The 15,540-nt window shown below is 49.7% G+C and overlaps 1 protein-coding gene across 1 annotated transcript in view; it reads right to left on the bottom strand.

Annotated features, from left to right (window-relative positions):
• Positions 1–472, bottom strand: part of TBX5 (T-box transcription factor 5) — an 86,392-nt gene extending 85,920 nt beyond the window's left edge. Inside the window, exon 1 of the mRNA XM_058691186.1 lies at positions 449–472. The gene's annotated coding sequence lies outside the window, so the exon portion shown is untranslated. The remainder of the gene's footprint in view (positions 1–448) is intronic.
• Positions 473–15,540: the final 15,068 nt, after the last annotated feature.

Here is a 15,540-nt window from a genome sequence, read left to right as displayed (position 1 = left end):
GTGCACAGTAAAACCTGGAAAGCCTGGAGTCAAACTCAGGGCTTCGGGCTCCAAATCCCCCTCATGTTCTAAGGTATACAACGACCTTCTGACTACGGGCCCTCAACCCCAACACGCTCGCCCCCCTCCCAATACGCCCCAATATGCATGCTGGCGTCTCAGAGGCACGGAGGGCACCCACGCGTGGCCAGAGCCGGGGCGTGTCGAGCCCCGCTGTGGGAAGGTGACAAGGCGCATCAGGGGTCAGACACACCTCTCGCAGGCGCACCCCCTCACCGACAACTTGGGGTGCGCCCCCACCGCATCCCTGCCCTGAAGCCCTGACCCCTGCTTTCCCTGCTTTCCTCCCCTCCCCCCCCCGCCCCTCCCCACCCCTCTGGTTCTTATAAAATACCAGCCTTCGCCGGGCCCGTAGGGAACATCGCTCCCCACCCACCTGCCGCCTTACCTGGTCGCGCAGGGACGCAGGCCTGCACCGGGAGCCTAAGCGCGGGCTTGCACGCACCCTGGAGCAAACCTCTCCATCAGGCATCCACTGGCCTTGAGCCGCGTTTCCGGTTGTAGCGCTGGGCGCCCCCCCCCCCCCCCCCGAGTGCGCCCGATAAGCTATCACCCGGGCCGGGCCCCGGAGGGGCGGTGAGCGGCCAGCCGGGGCACCTCTGGCCGGCTCCCGGCTCCGGGGGCCCGGCTGCCTGCCAGCAGCACTCAGGACAGCAGCGAGATGCCTGCCGAGGTGTTTCTGGTTACAATCACCTCACACACAGGCCTGCATTCCGCCCCCGCCCCCCCCCCCCCATCCTTACCATTATGTCTGAAATCACACCTTCTCCGGGCCTGGGGAAGCTTGGCCGGGCTGGGGGCCTCGAGTGCCTTGAGCGCCCCGCCCGGAGTTGTTAATCCGCAGAACTCCAGCAGGTCCGTAAAAAGGAATCTTTTGGTGGTCGGAAAATCAACATCGAGTGGGCATATCGCCTGTGTCTACGCACCAGGAGTTTCCCACCCGTTTATCCACGGTCACCGCGTGTTCCTGATGATTTTCTGGGAGGGCCGAGGCAAACCGTTTAATGGATCGGTTTGTTTTCTCTTTCGGATAACGGAGGGCTTAAGAGATACGCAAAGATTCTCAGGAGAAGGCTAATCTTGGCTCTTACGTGGTCTGAAAAATTAATCATCATCCTCACCAAGGAGCTGGCCTTGATTTCAGTACTAGCTTTTTTAGCGTGGCTAGCATTTATGGTGTGCTTTTGTGCTCGAATCCCTCAGAAAGGCCTGTGAGGTAGGAACCGCTCCTTTCCTCGTCGTGCCCGTGGATAGCTGGAGGTTTGAAGAGGTGAGGCGACATCCCCGAGTCACACGGCCGTAGGAGAACCAGCCCCAGACGGCCTTCCAGCTACCACAGCCAGGCGCACAGTAGGTCTGGGATAAAAAGTGTGGGAAGTCTGAACGTTGGCGATGGAAGGCAGAGATGCCCTCACTGCTCTGTCTTGGGGAGCCGTCCCCATACCATTTCTCTCCCCAGCCCTCTGAGCTATTCAGGCCGGAAAAGAATTCCAGAAGGAACGGCCCTCGCCTTGTCCTGGCAGGGCGGCTCAGGAGTCCCGCCTGACCCGCTCCGGGTAGGAGAAAGCCTGGCGCTTTCCCACGCTTTGGTAACAAACTGCGGCCAGACCATTCGGGGGGTCCTGCTAGCCGCGTGTCCCAGGGGTGAAAGCTTAGATCCCAGCCACCCCGATCCAGGCTGGCTCCGGTTCCTGCTTGGTCAGGCCTAGGGGCTGGGGCCTGAGCCAGGCCTCCGGGGTCACTCGAGGCTCTGCTGAGCCTCCCCCCATCTGGAGAACAGGGCCGCCCCAGATCCACAGAGCCATTAACCTCACCCACCCTCTGCCTACCAGTTTCCTTAAAATAAATGTGACAAACGTGAGCCTAATGATCTGCGGAGGAAGACGTATATGCTTCAGGCCCTTAACACATGGCTCCTTCCCTCCCCCGCGGACGACGCGGCCCTACTTCAAAGAACGGCCAGTTGGTGATATTGGAGAGGCTCCCTGACTTTCCGGAGACAAACAAACCGTCAGCCAGGTTCTTTGGGGGCCGGATAACAGCCGGCGACACTAACACTAAGGATAATGATGATGATGATGGTGATGGCGAACGTTTATTGGCTACACGCACCGCACAGCGCTAAGAGTTTGGCGCCCTGACTCATCCTGCTGTCCTTTGCAGCAACTCCCGCCGGGCGGTCAGTACAATCGCCCCATTTCACAGCCAAGGACTACCGAGGTCACGTACCCCATACCCTCGCAGCTAGTGGGCAGGGCAGGATTTGGACCAGATCCCCCAGGCTTTTAAAATAATAACTAGGATAACAATAATAAACACTAAATGGATTTTTATTTTGTTTTTTTAAGGTTATTGATCCGGAGAGAGAGAAAGAGTGTAAGCAGGGGAGGGGCAGGGAGAGAGGGAGAGAGGGAGAGAGAGAATCCCAAGCAGGCCCCGCACCACCAGCACAGAGCCCCATGTGGGGCTCGAACCCACGAACCTTGAGATCATGACCTGAGCCGAGATCGAGAGTTGGGTGCTTCACCGACTGCATCCCCCAGGCACCCCCGTAATTGGGTTTTAAGGGATAAATGCACGTGAGGCAAAAATCAACGACTAATACACCCGTTCCCACCTGCTGACACCCACGTGTGTGTTTTTGCCTTTTTCTATTCTGCCTCCTTTTCGTAAACTGCGAACGGACCTCGCGGCAAAAACTGTCGTTCCCTTCGTATTTTTATTATCTGGTTAACTTGAGGGTGCGTTTTTTGTTTTTTGTTTTTTTTTTAAAGTAGGGGTTTCCGATCGCTAATCACTGCACATCAAAGGAGAATGTTCCAAACAAGCAGACGGAAAAGGGCACTGGTGGGGCTGGTTTCCTGGGGGGACAGAGCAGGGTCAAGTTCTGCTCAGGGTCATTTCAGCTGCTTAGGGACAGAAATGGAGGGAGGGAGAGAGGAGGAGAGAGGGAGGGAGACAATGGAGAGACCGGAGGGAGGTTCTGGAACGCTCTGACATCTCTGACATTCCAGTGGGAGATAGCAGATGTCCCAGGAACAAAATATGCTCATCCGCTCTTGGCACGGGGGTGTCACTGGACTCGCATCTCAGAGCGGGAGATTTTCAAAGCCTTAAATGGTCTCTGAGAAACAGGGCAGAGCCATATCCACTGTCTGTTTTGGGTGGAGGGACTAAGGGCCCTCAGACCAGCAGGGCGACAGGCGCAGGGCGGGGGATAAGGCTTGCCTATTTGGGTCTGGCTTCCCATGTGACCTTCCCGCCTGGGAACAGGCAAGTTTAGGGCATCCTTAACGCATGTTCATTCCATTCCTCCAGCCCATCCCCAGCACGCTCACCACCTCCTTTGTTTTTTAATAAATCCCCCTTGTCTGCATTTTGGCTCAAATCGCCCGTGCAAAGCCATTTTCCCAAACAGTGTTTGTGTCTTCATGCTTCCGGGTGTATAAACACAGAGCATCTTCCTGACAAACCCGTGCAGCCCCAGCTGCCCGCCTCCAGGCTGTCCCCCAGGCGGCAGGCGGGCAGGAAGGGCTGGTGCCTTCCTGGAACCCATTCGGAGAAGCTGGAGTGGCCAGAATGCAAGGCAAAGGGTGACACCGTGGTGAAGAGTTGCTGGACCCTCAATATCTGTAAATTTGTTTTTTTTTTTTTTTTTTTTTTTTTTTTCAACGCTTTTTATTTATTTTTTTGGGACAGAGAGAGACAGAGCATGAACGGGGGAGGGGCAGAGAGAGAGGGAGACACAGAATCGGAAACAGGCTCCAAGCCATCAGCCCAGGGCCTGACGCGGGGCTCGAACTCACAGGCCGTGAGATCGTGACCTGGCTGAAGTCGGACGCTTAACCGACTGCGCCACCCAGGCGCCCCTGTAAATTTGTTTTTTAATGTTTGTTTATTTTTGAAGGAGAGAGAGACAGAGCATGAGCGGGGGGAGGGGCGGAGAGAGAGGGAGACACAGAATCCGAAGCAGGCTCCAGGCTCTGAGCCGTCAGCACAGAGCCCGACGCGGGGCTCCAACCCACAAACCACGAGATCGTGACCTGAGCCGAAGTCGGACGCTCAACCGACTGAGCCACCCCCTGGGCGCCCCGTCCCTTTAGTAATGAGCTGTGGTTTTGTCTGCCCATCCCTGTCTCCTGCCCCACAGTTTGTAGCTCGCTAGTCAAGCATAGTGACATCCTGGGGGCACCTGGGTGGCTCAGTTGGTTGAGCATCTGACTCGGGACTTCGGCTCAGGTCATGATCCCGGGGTTGTGAGATCGAGCCCTGCATCGGGCTCTGTGCACTTAGCGTGGAACCTGCTTAAGATTCTCTCTCCCTCTCTCTCTCTGCCCCTGCACCCTGCTCATGCTCTCTCTCTCTCTCTAAAAGAAAAAAGAAAAAAAGAATAGTGATGTCCCCTTTCTCATTCCCTCTTTCCCTCCGTCCTCGGAGCTCCCTTTTGGGGGGAGGGAGAATTATAATGAGAAATGCGTGCCAAGCTTCTGGGGCCTTCCAACGCAGGGGCTTTGGGGAGCTGATCCTAACTGAAACAGTGAGTCTCTTTCACCATGTGAGGGGGATTGTAAATCGAAACAGCCCTACTGGAGGGGCGTGGGCAGCTTGTCGTTTACCTTAAAAGTGCATGCATAGCTGTTTCATTTCTAGAAACGTTTTCTAAAGAAATAACCAGAAATGTGAGCAACTATCTGTAAGAATGTCTGTAGCAGGGGCCCCTGAGTGGCTCAGTCGGTTGAACGTCCGACTTCGGCTCAGGTCATGATCTCCTGGTTCATGGGTTCGAGCCCCGCGTCGGGCTCTGTGCTGACGGCTCAGAGCCTGGAGCCTGCTTCGGATTCAGAGTCTCCCTCTCTTTCTCTGTTCCTCCCCTGCTCTCTCTCTCTCTCTCTCTCTCAAAAATAAAGCTTGAAAACAATAAAAAAAAAAAAAAAAGACTGTCCATAGCAATGCAATAGGTCACGACAAAAATAGGAACTTAGATGCGCAAAGGCAGGAGTTGGGTAAAATCATGTTGTATCTATAGATAGAATACCACATAGTCACTAAAAATCCAAGTTTCAGTGAGAAAAACAGACGTAGGGTCGTATGTATCTTTACGATCCCATCTTCTTTGTGTGTGCATCTGCGTGTGTGAATTTCATGGGCGTTAAGAAGATGGCGTATGGACCATTGCACTTACACGTGCGATCCAAGAACAGAACAAGCGAACAAAACAAGACTCATAAGTACGGAGAACAGATTGGTGGCTACCAGAGGGTCGGGGAGTGGAGTGTGGGTAAAATGGATGACCAGGTCAAGGGGCACAAACTTCCAGTTGCATATATATAAAAAAATTAGGTCACAGGGATGTTCTGTGCAGCGCGGCGAATACAGTCGATAGCAATCGTTTTGCTTGTCGGCAAACTGTTGCAGGAGGAGATCTTGAACTTCTTGCCCTGGGAACAAAACGTTTGTGACTCCGTGTGGTGACGGATGGTAACTAGATTCACCAGGGGTGATCATCTGATGGTGTGTAGGTAGATTTCAAGTCGTTACATTGTACACCTGACATAGAATGTTCGGCATGTGTCAGTTACCCTTCGATTTCACAAAGGTGGTGTGTGTTCCTCAAGATGTTTAACAGTGAGGGGTAGGATTACAGAGTTTGGGAGGGTTTGTGCCTCCAAATGGCTGCCTGAAGCTGCCTGATGCAATTATGGTGGTTTATATAATGCTGTCTTTTCTACTTCTGCATACGTTTGAAGCTTTTCCGTAATAAGATACTTTCTGTGTTGATAGCGATGCAATGTTTTCCCTAAGTGTGGCCAAGCGAGAAAGAGACGTAGTTCGAGTTCAGTTTTCCTCTGGGGCTCTTGTTTGAGGACTTCCCCAGAACTTCCTTTCCCGTGGCAGCTGGGACTCCGGATTCGGGGGGTTCGTAAACCCAATTACGCCCTGCTAACCTTGAGCGGGGCCGTGGCTGGAGCAAGAGGCAGCCGCCTACTCAGACTTGCACTTCGGTAATGAGCGGGCCGGGACGACCCAGCAGGGACTGGAGAAGGGGCAGAGTCTGGCAAAGTCAATTAGGTGGGTTTGCACTAAGAGGTTATTCTGAGAGGCCGGGAGTTAACCTAGGAGAGGCTCGTGGCAAGGAGAGTGTCGAGGGCCTTTTAGGCCCGGGGGACATTTGGTTGCTATTATGAATGAACAAACCCAGTAAAGCTGAAACAGGAAAATGGCAAAGTCGGACATCTCAGTGGGCTGGAGACAGGCCCAATGACCCCGGGGCTAAGTAATTCCAAATGGTCTTTGAAAGCTCTGACAGTCGGGCCACTGAGCCCCGGGGGCAATGGGAGAGGAGCGGGGGCAGAGGTCCCATTACAAAGGGGCTGAGGTTCTAGGCACTGAGCCATTTTAAAGCGAGTTAATTATTGCCCTCTCTTGCCGGCATCCTTAAAGGAACCACCAGACGCAGACGTTCGCACCCATTAGCTGCAGGAACGTTCGAGAGAAGGGGGAAATTTTCACAGCTAGAAACGGAGCCCGTTCGCTCAGCAGCCAGAACGGCAGCCTGTAAGCCCCCCGTTCTACGTGGCTACTTAGTGCCTAGAACATGTGGCCGCCCGTTAACTACTCGAGGTACAAACATACTGATCCCTATTCTTTGTCTTTGTGCAAAACGGCCCCACCTTTATTGCCACATGGCTCCAAGTGTGCATCTGGCATCCCGTCACCTGATGGGTGGGCCACAGTGATTCCTAGGGCCCGCCCCAAACTTCCGAATCAGGACACCGCCCTAGGCATCACTGTTGCTCGCTTCTAGAAGATCCGGACGCATGCAGAGAGCAGCAAGCTGCCCAAAGCCGTGTCGCCATAAACATTATTCCCACCGTTTATTTTGTGTTTATTATAATCGCTTCTCGGCCTTTTGGCTAAGGTCAAGTGTATTTTGTGTTTAGTATAGGAGATGTCCTAGGTAAATATTACACTTACCATTTGTTTCAGCTTTGTTAGGTGTCAGACACAGTGTCGAGAAGTGTGTGTGTGTTAAGTCATTTCATCCTCAAAGAGTCCCTTCAAGGAGGCAGTAGACCTGACCAGGGAACGGAGAGTTGTGACTTGTCCAAAGGCATACACCTTTCGACAACAATGACAACCACAGCCTCCCTAACGGTAACAGGTCCCATTTACTCAGGGCACCCCGGGAGCCAAACACCGTGCGAAGCATAGATTTTTAACATTTTTTCAATCGAATCCATGTAATTTAACTTGACGTGGGTTATTTAACTTCATTCCCACAACTTGATAAGGTAAGCACCATTAGTATGCCCCTTTTATGGATGAGGAAACTGAGGTCCAGGGAGATTCGTTTCCCATGGCCACAGAGCCAAGAAGCCGGGACAGCAGGATGGGACCCCAAGTCACGGCTCCTACCGCCTCCGGGATGTGATGTGGGATTCAGGCCACTCTCCAGCCATAGCCCAGAACTCTCTCTTATGTAGCTAGAAAGTTGCAAACCCTAGACTGACCTTTGGTCTGGTGGAATATGGAAATAGGCTGCAAGGTTTCTGAGGAGCAGAGGTGATACAGAGCAAAGATTGGGCATTCTCGATGCTTGCCTGGAATTTTTATGAGGTTATCTCTTCCTCCGTTAATCCATCTGTGAAATGGGCCCCTGATGGAACCGCAAAGGGCCAGAACAATGGGCCAAGAGTGAAGAAACCAGGTCTCGATTCTAGAGCTGACCCCAACTCACGGGACCCCCTGGGCCTCAGTTTCCACGACCCTACGCCACTCTGAGACCCTGTGTTCCTGAACCCTACCTCTCCTAATCTTCCAGTTCAGACGGTCTATGAGCCCCTTCTGCGAGCTCAGAGGCTCCGTTCTTGTCATAAGAAGGGAATAACAACAGATTAATAAAATCTAGGGTGCTGGTGACAACAGTTCCCCAAAGTGCAAGTGGCCTCGGGCATTTTCTCAGCCATTGAAAAGGGAAAATCAGCCTCCTTAAAAAAAAAACAACAAAAAAACAAAAAAACAAAAAAGAAAAAGAAAAAGAAACACACACACACACACACACAAAACCCCCAAATTCTCCTCTCACTGTAAGTGCGGGTTATCAATCGGAATTCTGATGACTTTGGGGCTGACAATTTTAACAACCACTTAAGTCTCACCCTGCGCCTTTTATCTGAGCACTACACAAACATTGTTAAACGCACAAGCCGAGGCCAGCGACAATGGTATCATCTTCGAGGGGAGAACACCCAGAGAACCGAACTGACCACGGGCCGCTCTCTCCCACTCTTCCCTCAACAGAGCTAATCAATGGCCTGGCTCGGCTTAGAATTAATAAGTCTGGACTCTTGCACTTTTGACCTGGCTGTTAGATAACAATTCCTTTAGCTAGGCCACGGGTTATTAGGCATGAAGAGTCAATTTGATAAATAGATGACGTTTTATTTATCTAAATTTCTGGAGGAGCGGTGTTTATTTTTGAAAGCGGGGGATGTAATTTATAAATAATTTATTTGCACGGTGTGAGCTAAAGCAGGGGGTCCTTACTGGAAAAACAAGAACTAGAAAGCGGCTCTCATACTTCAGTGATTTAAAAATAAACAAAAATAAAACCTCAAGTCCCTGTACGTGGGATTTTCTCCTCCTGTTCGGTCTCCGTAATGCCGGATTTAGAGGCATTCTGATTCATTGTTCTATTTCCAACTGAATCTCGCGAATGGAAATGGCTTTCTCACTTGCCACAAGGCAGTTTTAATTCCCTGATGATTTTTATTTATTTGTTCTTAATTTTTAAAATGTCTTATGTTTGTTTCTTTTTGAGAGAGAGAGAGAGAGGGAGAGCATGAGCGGGGAAGGGCAGAGAGAGAGGGAGACACAGAACCTCAAACAGGCTCCAGTCTCTGAGCAGTCAGCACAGAGCCCGACAAGGGACTCGAACTTGTGAACCGCAAGATCATGACCTGAGCTGAAGTCAGATGCTTAACCGACTGAGCCAACCAGGCGCCCCGATTCCCTGGTGATTTTTAATTCTGTAAAAGTTGGAAGCAGGCTTACCGTTCCCCAAACGAAGGCGGCTTAAATAAACAATGATACATCTGCAAAGTGGGGTATGCCTAACACCCCTGATGTTGTAAAACATCATCCATATTCTCTCTCTGTCTCTCTCTCTCCTTCTCTCTCTCTCTCTCTCTCTCTCTCCCTCTCTCTCATATACATACATACATACACAAGTATCCTAAAGGGAATACAAACAGGTTTTACAAAATAGTTTGATTGTATTTTCTTCAAAGTATCCAAATGTTCTAGCACAATAAGCACACATGAACTCTGACCCAGCAATTTCCTATCCAGATCCGCCTGCAAACTTGCACAAGGATGTATCTACACCCAGAGTGACTGCAGCATTCATTGTTTAGAATAAGATAAAATTGGAAACATTTTAAATAACCAACTGTAGGGACCTGGTCAGATAGATCAGGGTTTAATCCCTGTGGAGGAATGCTATGTAGCCATTCAAAGGAGAAAAGGGGAAACGGATGAGACATGTTGCTAAAGAAAAAGCTAAGACCCTTAACGGTGGGTCTAGTATGTGTGAATATGTGTTAAAAAAAAAAAAAAAAAAAAAAAAAAGGAGAAAACGGGCGCCTGGGTGGCTCAGTTGGTGAAGCGTCTGACTTTGGCTCAGGTCATGATCTCGCGGTTTGTGAGTTCAAGCCCCAAGTCGGGCTCTGTGCTGACAGCTTGGAGCCTGCTTCGGATTCTGTGTCTCTGTCTCTCTCTGCCTCTCCCCCACTTGTGCTCTCTCTGTCTATCAAAAATAAATTTAAAAACTGTAAAAAAAAAAAAAAATTTTTTTTTTAATTAAAAAAAAAAGGAGAAAAAATATCCAAGGAAGTGAAGACAATGTTGCTCTGGGCTGGGGAACGGTGCTGCAGGAGACAAAGGTCAATTTCTTTCCTTCTTTCTTTTTTTAAATGTTTATTTTTGAGAGAGAGAGAGAGTGCGAGCAGAGGAGGGGGTGGGGAGGGGAGACAGAGAGAGGATCCCAAGCAGGCTCCACGCTGGCAGCAGTGATCCCGATGTGGGGTTCGAGCTCATTAACCTCGAGACCGTGACCTGAGCCGAAGTCGGACTCTCAACCGACTGAGCCACCCGGGAGCCCCCAAAGGTCGATTTTTTTACTCTCTGTGCCTTTGTAGCAACGGATATGGGAGCCATGTGAACGTTTTCCTATTGAAAGTACATGAAAATATATACGGTCAAAGACCACCTGTGAATCTGCTTAGAACACTGCTTTAAAAACATGCAGGAATTGGCTCTTTCTGGGTCCCTGGGTCTGTGGATGCTTTTGCAGTTTTTCTCTTTGGTTTGTTCCTGTTTTCTGATGTTTCTGAAATGCACGTAGAAGGGGTTCTTGTGTAGCTATTTGAGAAAAGAAGGAAGGAAGAAAATGATTTTCCCTACTTCGCTCTCCATGGAATGGATTCCTTCAGCTCCCCACTGTCAGCGTAGAGCCTGACGCAGGGCTCGATCTCACGAACGGGGAGATCGTGAGCTGAGCCGAAATCAAGAGTTGGACGCTCAACCAACTGAGCCACCCAGGCGCCCCCGGATGCACTTCTGAATTTTGTGGTTGCGCTGGACCTCCTTCCCAAGGGACCCCAAAGGCCCAGCGCTCATGACAGTAGCTCAGTGAGAAAAGGGAGAGAGGAGAGAAGCAGTCAGGATCCCCTTTCAAGGATGAAGAAGGTCAGATGTTGAATGAGGCCCCTCAAGGGTTACCTATGACCAGGGAGGAGAGAGTCTGAGTTTCCCCACTCAGGGGAAACGAAGGTGAGAGCTCCTTCGTTTGCAGTGATCGTGACGACAAGAAGAATGTCTAATCGCATTTAAACGCTTATCCCATGCCATACCCTGGGCAAAACACTCTCTGCACATTATCTTGTTTAACCTCGCAGGTTGTTGTGAGGATAAAACGAGATAACACCCCTTGAGCAGTAGACAACCCTTGGAACTGACCATGGCTACATTCTCTATACCGCCTTGCCAGTAGGGTAGATCTTGGAGGCCGCTGTGGTCATCTATGTACAGAGGCACTCTTCGTATGTGTTCCCGTGTTCGTTTTCAGCTTGCTGGTTGAATTTCCAAGCACCAGGACCTGAAATTCTTGGCTGAAGAATTTCTCTTGCCTCCAGAGTCTGCTCTGGCTGCTCAGAGGCAAACTGGAATCGCCAGGGAATTCATGCCCCAACCGCACCCCCAGGGCGCTCTTAATCAAGTACCAAGGGAACACAGTATATAATACCGTAGCTTTCTTGCCCCCGGGGCGGGCTCCCCTGTGGAGTGTTGTCTACACTGATTCCCACAAGCTCCAGAGCTCACAGGAGTAACCCACTGGACTCCGAGCCCCGCACTGACTTCCTCCCCTCCCCACCACGTTCTCCTCCCCTCCCTGCAACTTGTCCTGGGATCGCCTCCCAGATCGACGACTTGCACTTAGAGCCTTGTCTCAGGCTCCGCGTCTGGGGACCCGGCCTAAGACATCTGCCGCAACCCCATCGCACGCCCTTTTAAAAACAGCTCTGCTTCTCTCTTGCGCTTCCTCTTGCGGGACAACTGCCATCAGCAGAGGATTTGACGGGCTTCTAATCTCCTTCACATCTCTTATCTCATCGGCACTCCCCCCAGGTCTGTGAGACAGATCCGAACATCATACACCGCCCCTTCCTTTCACAGATAAGGCAACTGAGAATGAGCGGGGTGGTGTCATTTGCCCGAGAACACACACAGCGAGGAAGGGGCAGAGCCCAAATCCTGGGCTGTTGATTCTACCACCCGCCCTCAGACCGTGAGACTAGCTGCTATTTCTCTGAAGAGTGGCTCCCGGTTATATATCACTGCATATTTTTCTGGATAATAGCTCGTTCAGACTTCTCAACGACTGTGTATTCGATTGCCCTCATCATTATTGTTTATGAAGACAGGGCCACTTGGCTAAGATCACATGGCTAAGAAGGGGTCTTCTGACTTCTGGTCCAGGAACCAAACAAATTATTAAATAGTCCTTGCCAGGGGTGCCTGGGTGGCTCAGGAAGCTGAGCGTCCAGCTTCGGCTCAGGTCACGATCTCACAGTTCGGGGGTTCCAGCCCCACGTCGGGCTCTGTGCTGACAGCTCGGAGCCTGGAGCCTGCTTCAGATTCTGTCTCTCTCTCTCTCTCTCTCTCTCTCTGCCCCTCTCCTGCTCACACTCAGTCTCTCCCTCTCTCAAAAATAAATAAACATTAAAAAAATTTCTTTAAAAGGTCCTTGACGGTCAGCTGGCCCATGCCACTTAGAGGACACCTTGCACTTTAAAAAAGCACCGAAGAGAACCTCGCTGTAGCCTTCACATGATTTACAGCAGGGGATTGACAACAGTCCGGAACTGGGCCAAGCTCTTGATTCTCTCTGCTGTGTCTTGGGGAAGATAAGGAGGTGTTTGGGGGGCGCCTGGGTGGCTTGGTCGGTCGAGCGTCCGACTTCGGCTCAGGTCACGATCTCACGGCCCGTGGGTTCGAGCCCCGCGTCGGGCTCTGTGCTGACAGTTCAGAGCCTGGAGCCTGTTTCAGATTCTGTGTCTCCCTCTCTCTGTGACCCTCCCCCGTTCATGCTCTGTCTCTCTCTGTCTCAAAAATAAATAAACGTTAAAAAAAAAATAAAAAAAAAAAAAGGAGGTGTTTGGACCTTGGGGGAAGGAATCATTGTAAGAACTAACCACAACGAATTCACAACAATGAGGGGTAGTAAGCGAGGGTCAGCCTGCCCTGGTGATTTCTCCTAATACAATGATGTTGACCCCTCATCGTGGTGCTTCCCTCAAATCCATTGTCCTTGCCACTGATGGGTGGTCATAGGATGGATCTGTGGCACAATTGTGGCCAATGACATATAAGCAGAAGTTTTCTGGGGAGGGAGGGGGCTAGTTTCCAAAGATGCCTCCCCCACCAATAAACCAGACCTTCCAGTCTGGAAGGTCTGGTTTATTGCCCTTGTGTTGTCTTCTTTCCTTGAACCTGGACTGGCCCTGGGACTTAATTTTGACTGACAGGATAAAGCAACAGTGATGCTGTGTGACTTGAGGGGACGGCCTAGGTCATAAGCAACCTTGTAGCTCCCAACCACGTCTCTTATTCCGGGGGAAGCCAGCTGCCGCGTGAAGTCTGATTTCCCTGGGACCGCCATGCTGTGGGGAAGCCCAAGTGAGCCATATGGAGAGGCTGTGCAGAGAGGGAGAAAGAGAGCTGCCTGACCAACCTCCAGCTCTTCCCCGATCCTGACCAGAGCACTTGGCAAGAAACTATCTTGGACACTGAGGGCAAGTGGCACTCAAATGATACTTCCCCAATGGTCCTCTGACTGCAATCTCCATGAGAGACCCCAAGTGAGAACTGGCCCGTTGAACCCAGCCAACTCAAGGAACCATGAAAGAGAAACTTCTCGAAAATTCTCCTTACTTCTAAGAAAGAGATATAGAGAAGGATGCCTCCAACACCTTCTTTCCTCTGGACACATCAGGTCTCAACGACTTGAGAACTTGGGAATACAAAAGATCTAGTTGTTGAAGGCAAGTTCCACGCACTGGGAATGGCGGAACAAAGAGAAGGAAAGAATTTGAGTCACTGATGGCCTTGGAGCACTGCTGGATCAATCAGCCCTGAAACTCACCCTACCTTGGACTTCTCACTGGGTGAAATAACACCTTCATTGTTGGCACCAGTCTGGGCTTTGGTACTTGTGCTGAAAGCTTCCTAATTCATGCCTAGACTAGGGAAGCTGATCTGGGCTTGCAGGCAGTAGAATAGAAGGGTTAGGTAAAGTCAAGTTGGGTTTCAACATGGGCTCTGCCACCTTCCAGCCCATGGAATCAGAGTAAACTATGCCCCACAGAGTCATCCCACCAAAAGGATGACACGGCTGGAGTATTTACATAGCAATTCCTGTAAGTCCTTGGTTACAGGCTATTCCTGAGGGTGGGGGCTTGAACCTCCAGCACTTCTGGCCACTGGACTCTGGTAGCTGAGAGAGCCTCCAGGCACAGAAATGCCAGCACTCCCAGTTCATGCTAAAGTGATATGGGCAAGAGGACAGGAATAGGGCCAAGGCAGTATCCACTACAAGTCTCTAGAGCTCATATTTACTAGGAACACAAGGGACTGGAGAACAAATTAAATAGCACCACAGGGGCATCACATAATGATAAAGGGGTCAATTCTCCAAAAAGTCATAGCAATCCTCAACATGTATGCACCTAACAACAGAGACTCCAAATACATAAGGCAAACAATGATAGAACTGCAGGGAGAAATAGACAAATCCACTGTTGCAGTTGGAGAATTCAGCACCCTCGATCAGATCCAGCAGGCAGAAAATCTTAAAGGACTTAGCTGAACTCAACAACACCATCAACCAAGTGGATATAATTGACATCTATAGGCTATTTTACCCAGCAACAGTGAAATACACATTCTTCTCAAGCTTACATGGAACATTCATGAAGACAAATCACATTCTGGGCCATAAAACACGCCTCAGCATGCATGAAAGAATAGGAACCATACGATCGATGTTCTTACACCACAATGGAATCAATAATAGAAAGATAGCTAGAAAAATCCCCAAATACGTGGAGATTAAATAACACATTCTAAATAGCACATTAATAGATCAATAGATTAATCTAAGAGTCTATTAAACAGCACCTCTAAATAACACATGAGTCAAAGGAGTCTCAAGAGGAATTAAGAAATATTTCAACTAAATGAAAATCTAAGCAGAATTTATCAAACTGTGTGGGATGCAATGGAAGCAGGCTCAGAGGGAAATTTGTAGCATTGAATGCATATATTAAAACAGAAGAAAGATCTAATATCAACAATCTAAGCTTCCACCTGAGGAAACTAGAAGAATAAAATGATTCCAAAGTCATTAGAGCGAAAGAAAAAATAAACCTGAAAGCAATACTCAGTGAAATGCACAACAGGAGATCAACAGAGAAAGTAAATGAAACCAAATGATGCACAGGAAAAAACCAGACAAGTCAGGAATGTGGGACCTTGTCTATCTTGTCTGACTTATTATCACAACGAGTCAATGACGTGGGCGGAGAGTACTCTAGGTATATATATATCTAGGAAAGATATCTAGGTATCTAGGAAAGATACCCAAGGTATATATCAACCAAGGGTAAATGTGTGCTTTGTTTGGACCCTAATCAGAACAAAACAACTCTAAAAGACTTCTTTTAAGACAACCAGGCAAATTTGATTCTCAAATTTGTATTAGATGATAGTAAAGAATTTTTGTTAAATTTGTTAACGTGGGGGTGCCTGTCTGGCTTAGTCAGTAGGCATGTGACTCTTGATCTTAGAGTTGTGAGTATGAGCCCCACATTGGGGGTAGAGATTACTCAAAAAAAAAAAAATAAATAAAATCTTAAAAAA

The sequence above is a fragment of the Neofelis nebulosa genome, chromosome 11, assembly GCF_028018385.1.
Source record: "Neofelis nebulosa isolate mNeoNeb1 chromosome 11, mNeoNeb1.pri, whole genome shotgun sequence".
Taxonomy (NCBI): Eukaryota; Metazoa; Chordata; class Mammalia; order Carnivora; family Felidae; genus Neofelis; species Neofelis nebulosa.
This window is presented reverse-complemented; position numbering and strand designations above follow the sequence as displayed.